Genomic DNA, 11,118 nt, shown 5'->3' with positions numbered 1-11,118 from the left:
CACACACATAAATTATGAAAATAACCTCTTCCACTGACTGCCATTACTGCTAGGTCTCCTGATGGACTCATCTGGACTATGCATTTGTACATAGGTATTTTATAACTAACTATCTATCTTCTTATTGTATACTGTATGTATGAATTATGTATGATCGTATTTATGTATGTATTCATTTCTATGACTGTTTGCGCCATGGTCCTTGCTGGTGTAAGACCTTATTGATGTTGTAGTTTCTTCTACCTCCCTCCACCTTCTGTTTCTCCTCTGGGCTGGTGTCTGCTTTAGCTGCTTCAATGATTCTTCCTCCTCTGGGCTGGTGTCTGCTTTAGCTGCTTCAATGATTCTTCCTCCTCTGGGCTGGTGTCTGCTTTAGCTGCTTCAATGATTCTTCCTCCTCTGGGCTGGTGTCTGCTTTAGCTGCTTCAATGATTCTTCCTCCTCTGGGCTGGTGTCTGCTTTAGCTGCTTCAATGATTCTTCCTCCTCTGGGCTGGTGTCTGCTTTAGCTGCTTCAATGATTCTTCCTCCTCTGGGCTGGTGTCTGCTTTAGCTGCTTCAATGATTCTTCCTCCTCTGGGCTGGTGTCTGCTTTAGCTGCTTCAATGATTCTTCGGATCCAGTTAAAGGTGCAATCTGTAACTTATATGTTTCTATTGGGAACTCTAGGAAAAAGTTCAACTAGCATGTTATGTTAAATAGTAAAACACAACACAAACTTTTACATTCGCGAAGACCCACCCCTTCCGTTTACAATCAAATGAAAGGGGAGCACTATTGGCCGTAAAATAAATAAACAGATTGCACCTTTAAGAAGAGAAATGAACCATGTGAAAGCTATCTATTTCTGTTCCATTCCTGGCTCCTGACTGACTACTTGTGTGCGAATGCTTGAATGGAGAAAACACTCAATAACCCAAACGCTTATATGCAGTAATTATACAGTATATCAACTTTGAATCCAAAGGATACATATATTTTTCTGGGGTGCATTGCGTGGATGGGGGAATAGTGGCAAGGATATTCATTTGGTATTTTGTAAAAAGGTTTTGACACGGCACAAGGAAGGCTGACTGTTAAAACCTACTAAATGTAGCATTGATCCAAAGGCATTTAACACTGATCCACAATTTGTACTATTTTACTACTTGCCCATGTTTAGCTCTGCAGACAGGCGGACTGACTGATTCGGTTTGTACCAGACCCGTAGATAGATATACATCTATGTTTGTGTTAGTTTGAGTCTATCTGTCCTTCCTTGGTTTAATGCTATGCAAACATAACCACTACTTCCCTGTTCTCCCACATATCATTCTCTGTTACATTTGTGTTAACATTAAAGACAAGAATACCTGCATATGTTTTATAGTCTTTGTTCCTGGAAATACAGAGAGGGCTTCCATGTATTATACTGGAGTGTCTGGACTATGATTACGGGTATGTTCAGGATTGCAATGTTATGCAACATTGCACGTAATCGGATGCAACATATCTCAGCAGTGGCTTCTAACCTGATGTGTTGTGGGTAAAATGCAGAGCTGTTCTGTGACTTGGAAACTGTTCACAACTCACTGATCCTGGACAGAGCCCCGGTCAAGAGTCTGTAAACATATTCAATCTGAACTTTGACTAAATAAATGGCTGTTTTGCCTTTCGTTTGATGAGACACACAGCTATTTGATTGACGCTGTCATTCTCCTCCTTTTTGTTCAAGCTAAACACAGATTTGCCTGTAGCATCAGATTCAAACAAGTTCCAATAATAAGTATTTAAGATTATCGACACTACAGTTGAAGTCGGAAGTTTACATACACTTAGGTTGGAGTCATTAAAACTCGTTTTTCAACCACTCCACACATTTCTTGTTAAACAAACTATAGTTTTGGCAAGTCGGTTAGGACATCTACTTTGTTCATCACACAAGTAATTTTTCCAACAACTGTTTACAGACAGATTATTTAATTTACAATTCACTGTATCACAATTCCAGTGGGTCAGAAGTTTACATACACTAAATTAACTGTGCCTTTAAACAGCTTGGAAAATTCCAGAAAAGTATGTAATGGCTTTAGAAGCTTCTGATAGGCTAAAGGACATAATTTGAGTCAATTGGAGGTGTACCTGTGGATGTATTTCAAGGCCTACATTCAAACTCAGTGCCTCTGCTTGACATCATGAAAAAATCAAAAGAAATCAGCCATGACCTCAGAAAAAAATTGTAGACCTCCACAAGTCTGGATCATCCTTGGGAGCAATTTCCAAACACCTGAAGGTACCACGTTCATCTGTACAAACAATAGTACGCAAGTATAAACACCATGGGACCACGCAGCCGTCATACCGCTCAGGAAGGAGATGCGTTCTGTCTCCTAGAGATTAACGTACTTTGGTGCGAAAAGTGCAAATCAATCCCAGAACAACAGCAAAGGACCTTGTGAAGATGCTGGAGGAAACAGGTACAACAGTATCTATATCCACAGTAAAGTGAGTCCTATATCAACATAACCTGAAAGGCCGCTCAGCAAGGAAGAAGCCACTGCTCCAAACCCGTCATAAAAAAGCCAGACTACGGTTTGCAACTGCACATGGGGAGGCTTGCAAGCCGAAGAACACCATCCCAACCGTGGGATGCACAGGGGTGACAGCATCATGTTGTGGGTGTGCTTTGCTGCAGTAGGGACTGGTGCACTTCACAAAATAGATGGCGTCATGAGGAAGGAAATGATGTGGATATATTGAAGCAACGTCTCAAGCGATCAGTCCGGAAGTTAAAGCTTGGTCGCAAATGGGCCTTCCAAATGGACAATGACCCCAAGCATACTTGCCGTTTTTCCTATTTTGTTGCATTACAACCTGTAATTTAAATGGATTTTTATTTGGATTTCATGTAATCGACATACACAAAATAGTCCAAATTGGTGAAGTGAGATGAAAAAAATGACTTGTTTCTAAAAAAAAATCAAAAAATTTAAAAAAGGAAAAGTGGTGCATGTATATGCTATGCTATAAATCCCCTAATTAAGATCTGGTGCAACCAATCACCTTCGGAAGTCACATAATTAGTTTAATAAAGTTCACCTGTGTGCAATCTAAGTGTCACATGATCTCAGTATATATACACCTGTTCTGAAAGGCCCCAGAGTCTGCAACACCACTAGGCAAGGGACACCACCAAGCAAGCGGCACCACGAAGACCAAGGAGCCAAAATGGTCAGGGACAAAGTTGTGGAGAAGTAGAGATCAGGGTTGGGTTATAAAAAAATATCTGAAACTTTGAACATCCCATGGATAGGGGTTAGAGTGGTTAGAGCGTTGGACTAGTAACCGAAAGGTTGCAAGATCAAATCCCCAAGCTGACAAGGTAAAAATATGTTGTTCTGCCCCTGAACAAGGCAGTTAACCCACTGTTCCTAGGCCATCATTGAAAATAAGAATTAGTTCATAACTGACTTGCCTGGTTAAATAAAGGTAAAATTAAAAAATAATAATAAAATGGAAAGAATATGGCACCACAACAAACCTGCCAAGAGAGGGCCTGTGGTATCTGTGGTATGACTTAAAGATTGCCGTGCACCAGTGGAACCCATCCAATTTGAAGCAGCTGGGGCAGTTTTGCCTTGACGAATGGGCAAAAATCACAGTGGCTAGATGTGCCAAGCTTACAGAGACATACCCCAAGAGACTTGCATCTGTAAATTGCAGCAAAATTTCACTCTACAAAGTATTGACTTTGGGGGGGTGAATATTTTTGCACGCACAAGTTTGAATGTTTTTTGTCTTAATTCTTGTTTGTTTCAAAATAAAAAATATTTTGTATCTTCAAAGTGGTAGGCATGTTGTGTAAATCAAATGACACAAACTCTCCCAAAATCTATTTGAATTCCAGGTTGTAAGGCAACAAAATAGGAAAAATGCCAGGGGGTGAATACTTTCGCAAGCCACTAACTATCTCGATGGTTTGGCTCAGCTTGGTTTATCCAAAGTGCTGCCCACCAATTGGCTCACCGGCATGACTTAGGAACAGAAATGTTGACCTGATATTGAACCCTGGGGTAAATATTTGTAGCAGTACTTGTGAACAGGGCTTGTCACAATACTGAGCTTTCTTCCATCATCCCTTTAACATGAGTCATCACTTACCAAGAATGACTGTGTAAGAAAAAACAATATAGTGGAAACTAAGCAAGCTAATGAAAATCCACCTCTGAATATGTGTAAAAGTCACACTGCACTTTCCTACTTAGTCCTGATTAGTGAACACCCATAGAAAGACAAAAGGCATTTCAGTAGCAATCTACAGGGGGAAGCCCTAGCTGAACTGCCTGGGGCACGTCTGTGCCTTCTGCCCGGTCCATCTCTCTCTCCAGACCAAAGTCCCCATGTCACATTGCCCTTAATCTGATCGTTATCTTCCAACGTCTGATTTCTTAATAACCCAGCAATCCGATCAAGGCCCTCACATAGCTATAATAACCAGCCCTGTGGCTTGGCTTGACAGTTGTCCTCATTTCCCCAGTCGCATGCTGTACCAGTAAGATTGTTTGGTTGGTGTTACCGTTTCGGGTGAGGGCTAATGTCTTGTGGACATATTCTGCCTGTAAATGGAAGTGACATACTGTCGCGAGAATTTTACTTCTGGGTAGTGGAGATTAGGGGAATGGCAAAATGTTTCTTGCCCTGAAATTGCCATAATACCATAACATGTAGACATACCCTTTATTGTGTTAATTAGAGTTATATGGACATACAATGAAAGTGTGTTTTGAGTAGTATGCATGGAAATACTTCCTGTGTGGTTTGTCAATAGGGATTAGTTGGTCGTTTCGGTAAGAACAAGGTGAACAGTAACAGTGACTAATGACTGAACCGAAAATGGAAGATCTGAAGCGTCAAGTTCACAATGGTAATGTTGACTCACTCACACCCAAATGATGACACATACACAACGGTTTTAGAAGCATTTCTAGAAAACCTTCATATAAAACGTGGGTGTCTTCTTATAAAAAATGTTATTTTTCTAAATTGTTACACTACATTACCAAAAGTATGTGGACACGTGCTCGTCAACCTTCTCATTCTAAAATCATGGGTATTAATATGGAGTTGCTCCCCTCCTTTTCTGCTACAACAGCCTCCAACAGCCTCCACTCTTCTGGGAAGGCTTTCCACTAGATGTTGGAACATTGCTGAAGGGACTTGCTTCTATTCAGCCACAAGAGCATCTGGGAGGTCAGGCACTGGTGTTGGGCGATTAGGCATGGCTCGTAGTCAGTGTTCCAATTCATCCCAATGGTGTTCGATGGGGTTGAAGTCAGGGCTTTGTGCAGGCCCTCTTCCACACCGATCTCGACAAACCATTTCTGTATGAACCTCACTTTGTGCACGGGGGCACTCCAGAGAACGCGTTTCCACTGCTCCAGAGTCCAACAGTGGCAAGCTTTACACCACTCCAGATGACACTTGGCATTGCGCATGGGCATCTTAGGCATGTGTGCAGCTAATCAGCCATAGAAATCAATTTCATGAAGCTCCCGACAAACAGTTCTTGTGCTGACATTGCTTCCAGAGGCAGTTATTCCACATTTTGTTGCGTTACAGCCTGAATTCAAATTTGATTAAATAATGTTTTTTTCTCACCCATCTACACACAATTCCCCATAATGACAAATTAAAAACATGTTTTTTGGACATTTCTGCAAATTGATTGAAAATTAAATACAAACATTTAATTTACATAAGTATTCACACCCCTGAGTCAATACATGGGAGAGTCTTTCTGGGTAAGTTTCTAAGGGCTTTGCACACCTGGATTGTACACTATTTGAATTATTATTTTCTAAATTCTTCAAGCTCTGTCAAATTGGTTATTAATCATTGCTAGATAACTATTTTAAAGTCTTGCCATAGAATTTCTAGCAGATTTAAGTGAAAACTAACTCAGCCAACATTCACTGTTTTCTTGGTAAGCAAATCCAGTGTAGATTTGGCCTTGTATTTTAGGTTATAGTCCTGCTGAAAGGTGAATTAATCTCCCAGTGTCTGGTGGAAAGCAGACTGAACCAGGTTTTCCTCTGGGATTTTGCCTGTGCTTAGCTCCATTCTGTTTATTTCTATCCTGAAAATCCCAGTCCTGAACGATTGCAACCATAACATGATGCAGCCACCACAATGCTTGAAAATATGGAGAATGGTACTCAGTAATATTGTGTTGTATTGGATTTGTATTCAGGACAAAAGATCATTGCTTTGCCACATTTTTTAAAGTATTACTTTAATTGCCTTGCTGCAAACAGGATGGCTGTTTTGGAATATTTGTATTCTCTACAGGTTTCCTTCTTTTCACTCTGTCAATTAGGTTCGTGGAGTAATTAAAATGTTGATCCATCCTCAGTTTCCACCTATCACAGCCAATAAACTCTGTAACTGTTTTAAAGTCAACATTGGCCTAATGGTGAAATTTAGCAGTTTTCTTCCTCTCCGGCAACTTTGTTAGGAAAGACGCCTGTATCAATTAAACAGCCATCACTAGCACATTAGAGGCTGATGCCTATAGGCATAGACTAGAAATCACTGCCCACTTTAAGGAATGGAACACTAGTCACTTGAATAATGTTTACATATCTGGCATTACTCATCTAATATGTATAAACGGTATTCTATACTACGGTATCTTAGTCACTTAATAATGTTTACATATCTGGCATTACTCATCTAATATGTATAAACGGTATTCTATACTACGGTATCTTAGTCACTTAATAATGTTTACATATCTGGCATTACTCATCTAATATGTATAAACGGTATTCTATACTACGGTATCTTAGTCACTTAATAATGTTTACATATCTGGCATTACTCATCTAATATGTATAAACGGTATTCTATACTACGGTATCTTAGTCACTTAATAATGTTTACATATCTGGCATTACTCATCTAATATGTATAAACGGTATTCTATACTACGGTATCTTAGTCACTTAATAATGTTTACATATCTGGCATTACTCATCTAATATGTATAAATACTACGGTATCTCTATACATATCTGGTTATCTTAGTCACTTAATAATGTTTACATATCTGGCATTACTCATCTAATATGTATAAACGGTATTCTATACTACGGTATCTTAGTCACTTAATAATGTTTACATATCTGGCATTACTCATCTAATATGTATAAACGGTATTCTATACTACGGTATCTTAGTCACTTAATAATGTTTACATATCTGGCATTACTCATCTAATATGTATAAACGGTATTCTATACTACGGTATCTTAGTCACTTAATAATGTTTACATATCTGGCATTACTCATCTAATATGTATAAACGGTATTCTATACTACGGTATCTTAGTCACTTAATAATGTTTACATATCTGGCATTACTCATCTAATATGTATAAACGGTATTCTATACTACGGTATCTTAGTCACTTAATAATGTTTACATATCTGGCATTACTCATCTAATATGTATAAACGGTATTCTATACTACGGTATCTTAGTCACTTAATAATGTTTACATATCTGGCATTACTCATCTAATATGTATAAACGGTATTCTATACTACGGTATCTTAGTCACTTAATAATGTTTACATATCTGGCATTACTCATCTAATATGTATAAACGGTATTCTATACTACGGTATCTTAGTCACTTAATAATGTTTACATATCTGGCATTACTCATCTAATATGTATAAACGGTATTCTATACTACGGTATCTTAGTCACTTAATAATGTTTACATATCTGGCATTACTCATCTAATATGTATAAACGGTATTCTATACTACGGTATCTTAGTCACTTAATAATGTTTACATATCTGGCATTACTCATCTAATATGTATAAACGGTATTCTATACTACGGTATCTTAGTCACTTAATAATGTTTACATATCTGGCATTACTCATCTAATATGTATAAACGGTATTCTATACTACGGTATCTTAGTCACTTAATAATGTTTACATATCTGGCATTACTCATCTAATATGTATAAACGGTATTCTATACTACGGTATCTTAGTCACTTAATAATGTTTACATATCTGGCATTACTCATCTAATATGTATAAACGGTATTCTATACTACGGTATCTTAGTCACTTAATAATGTTTACATATCTGGCATTACTCATCTAATATGTATAAACGGTATTCTATACTACGGTATCTTAGTCACTTAATAATGTTTACATATCTGGCATTACTCATCTAATATGTATAAACGGTATTCTATACTACGGTATCTTAGTCACTTAATAATGTTTACATATCTGGCATTACTCATCTAATATGTATAAACGGTATTCTATACTACGGTATCTTAGTCACTTAATAATGTTTACATATCTGGCATTACTCATCTAATATGTATAAACGGTATTCTATACTACGGTATCTTAGTCACTTAATAATGTTTACATATCTGGCATTACTCATCTAATATGTATAAACGGTATTCTATACTACGGTATCTTAGTCACTTAATAATGTTTACATATCTGGCATTACTCATCTAATATGTATAAACGGTATTCTATACTACGGTATCTTAGTCACTTAATAATGTTTACATATCTGGCATTACTCATCTAATATGTATAAACGGTATTCTATACTACGGTTTATCTTAGTCACTTAATAATGTTTACATATCTGGCATTACTCATCTAATATGTATAAACGGTATTCTATACTACGGTATCTTAGTCACTTAATAATGTTTACATATCTGGCATTACTCATCTAATATGTATAAACGGTATTCTATACTACGGTATCTTAGTCACTTAATAATGTTTACATATCTGGCATTACTCATCTAATATGTATAAACGGTATTCTATACTACGGTATCTTAGTCACTTAATAATGTTTACATATCTGGCATTACTCATCTAATATGTATAAACGGTATTCTATACTACGGTATCTTAGTCACTTAATAATGTTTACATATCTGGCATTACTCATCTAATATGTATAAACGGTATTCTATACTACGGTATCTTAGTCACTTAATAATGTTTACATATCTGGCATTACTCATCTAATATGTATAAACGGTATTCTATACTACGGTATCTTAGTCACTTAATAATGTTTACATATCTGGCATTACTCATCTAATATGTATAAACGGTATTCTATACTACGGTATCTTAGTCACTTAATAATGTTTACATATCTGGCATTACTCATCTAATATGTATAAACGGTATTCTATACTACGGTATCTTAGTCACTTAATAATGTTTACATATCTGGCATTACTCATCTAATATGTATAAACGGTATTCTATACTACGGTATCTTAGTCACTTAATAATGTTTACATATCTGGCATTACTCATCTAATATGTATAAACGGTATTCTATACTACGGTATCTTAGTCACTTAATAATGTTTACATATCTGGCATTACTCATCTAATATGTATAAACGGTATTCTATACTACGGTATCTTAGTCACTTAATAATGTTTACATATCTGGCATTACTCATCTAATATGTATAAACGGTATTCTATACTACGGTATCTTAGTCACTTAATAATGTTTACATATCTGGCATTACTCATCTAATATGTATAAACGGTATTCTATACTACGGTATCTTAGTCACTTAATAATGTTTACATATCTGGCATTACTCATCTAATATGTATAAACGGTATTCTATACTACGGTATCTTAGTCACTTAATAATGTTTACATATCTGGCATTACTCATCTAATATGTATAAACGGTATTCTATACTACGGTATCTTAGTCACTTAATAATGTTTACATATCTGGCATTACTCATCTAATATGTATAAACGGTATTCTATACTACGGTATCTTAGTCACTTAATAATGTTTACATATCTGGCATTACTCATCTAATATGTATAAACGGTATTCTATACTACGGTATCTTAGTCACTTAATAATGTTTACATATCTGGCATTACTCATCTAATATGTATAAACGGTATTCTATACTACGGTATCTTAGTCACTTAATAATGTTTACATATCTGGCATTACTCATCTAATATGTATAAACGGTATTCTATACTACGGTATCTTAGTCACTTAATAATGTTTACATATCTGGCATTACTCATCTAATATGTATAAACGGTATTCTATACTACGGTATCTTAGTCACTTAATAATGTTTACATATCTGGCATTACTCATCTAATATGTATAAACGGTATTCTATACTACGGTATCTTAGTCACTTAATAATGTTTACATATCTGGCATTACTCATCTAATATGTATAAACGGTATTCTATACTACGGTATCTTAGTCACTTAATAATGTTTACATATCTGGCATTACTCATCTAATATGTATAAACGGTATTCTATACTACGGTATCTTAGTCACTTAATAATGTTTACATATCTTGCATTTCCCATCTTATATGTAAACTCAACAAAAAACATCCTCACTGTCAACTGTAAATATTAGTATGATCATAAGATTCAACAGACAGAAAATGAACAAGTTCCACAGACATGTGACTAACAGAAATGGAATAATGTGTCTCTGAACAAAGGGGTGGGGGGTCAAAATCAAAAGTAACTGTCAGTAGCTGGTGGCCACCAGCTGTATTAAGTACTGCAGTGCATCTCCTCCTCATGGACTGCACCAGATTTGCCCATTCTTGCTGTGAGATGTTACCCCACTCTTCCACCAAGGCACCTGCAAGTTCCATGGACACAAGAAAATTCTGAAAAAGTGAAGGGGTGTGAATACTTTCTGAAGGGACTGTATATAGTGCATCTTCACAATATGATTGAATGTCATAACTTGTTTTTGATTGGGAAAATGACAGATTATTCACAAATTGACCAAAAAAAAAGAAGAGTATGCTTTCTCTTTCAGTCTTTCAGACATTTTAACTGTTAATTTTCAATGCTTGCTGGCTTGGTTAGCAGCACATTAATTGAACATCTGTGACCAACAACAGATCTGCAATTATTTTGGAAATGTTTTATGTAATAGCCTAATGAGTTTTTCTGAAACACTCAGTAAAACATACTTGTACCTTCAACGCTAGAAAACTGTACTGATCTTATTCAGCGCTT

The sequence above is a fragment of the Oncorhynchus keta genome, chromosome 30 (genome assembly GCF_023373465.1).
Source record: "Oncorhynchus keta strain PuntledgeMale-10-30-2019 chromosome 30, Oket_V2, whole genome shotgun sequence".
NCBI classification, from domain to species: domain Eukaryota; kingdom Metazoa; phylum Chordata; class Actinopteri; order Salmoniformes; family Salmonidae; genus Oncorhynchus; species Oncorhynchus keta.
Note: the sequence above shows the minus strand (reverse complement) of the source record.